Source organism: Galeopterus variegatus, unplaced genomic scaffold (assembly GCF_000696425.1).
Source record: "Galeopterus variegatus unplaced genomic scaffold, G_variegatus-3.0.2 Scaffold11, whole genome shotgun sequence".
Classification (NCBI taxonomy): domain Eukaryota; kingdom Metazoa; phylum Chordata; class Mammalia; order Dermoptera; family Cynocephalidae; genus Galeopterus; species Galeopterus variegatus.
Genome location: NW_007726122.1, coordinates 550,188 through 550,921, shown reverse-complemented (window position 1 = coordinate 550,921; position 734 = coordinate 550,188). Strand labels below are relative to the sequence as shown.

At 35.8% G+C, this 734-nt stretch overlaps 1 protein-coding gene across 1 annotated transcript in view; it reads left to right on the top strand.

The window, feature by feature from the left end:
• FRMPD1 (FERM and PDZ domain containing 1) overlaps positions 1–734 on the top strand; it is a 100,625-nt gene that overhangs the window by 67,014 nt on the left and 32,877 nt on the right. The window lies entirely within an intron of this gene.

Below are 734 nucleotides of genomic sequence, written 5' to 3'. Positions count from 1 at the left end.
AAAAAAAAAAAAAAAAAGCAGCATGTGTTATTCATTGTCACTTATAAAGGAGGGGAAAAACCAAAGCAAAACAAAATGACACAACAATGATACGAACAAAACCCCTCTAATTCCTCCAATTATCTGTGAGGCCAAAATGTCCTTTTGAGAACACTGGATCTTGGTTTATTGTGGTTTATCTCAGAAAAGGCCTGTTCTCATATAAAATGAAAAAGAGGCAATCCCCAGACACTTAGAAACCTTGGGTTGAGTTTATCCATCCAAGGAAATAACATGCCAGCAGCAGTTGACCTAAATGTTCATATTGCAAGAAGTCAAATAAAGTTATTTTGCAAACTGATTCTCTACACAGCAATGGCAAAGAAAGGAAAGTGTGAATCAATTTCTTGGTCCTGTCCGCTAATAAAAAGTAGAGGTTTGGCAGTTGTCTGGTTGATCTGATCTCTTCTGAAATGGAAGAGATAATACAAAAAAAAAAAAATCTGGTATCTTTATGATATTATTGAGCTTGTTACACTGACTTTGTGTACCCAATCACCGTAAACTGGTTGGTTCTTATCTAAGTACGTTCTATTCAGTGAAATGTTTGGCCTACATTTTCTGAAATAGCAACCTAAGTTATCTGTGTTATTGCCATGTTTTCTCTTAGGATTTTTTTTTGGACGTAAACCTAGCTAGTATCAACTGGGTGAGTTCTCCATTGTGTGAGACTAATTTAGTGGCTTAGGTCTAGG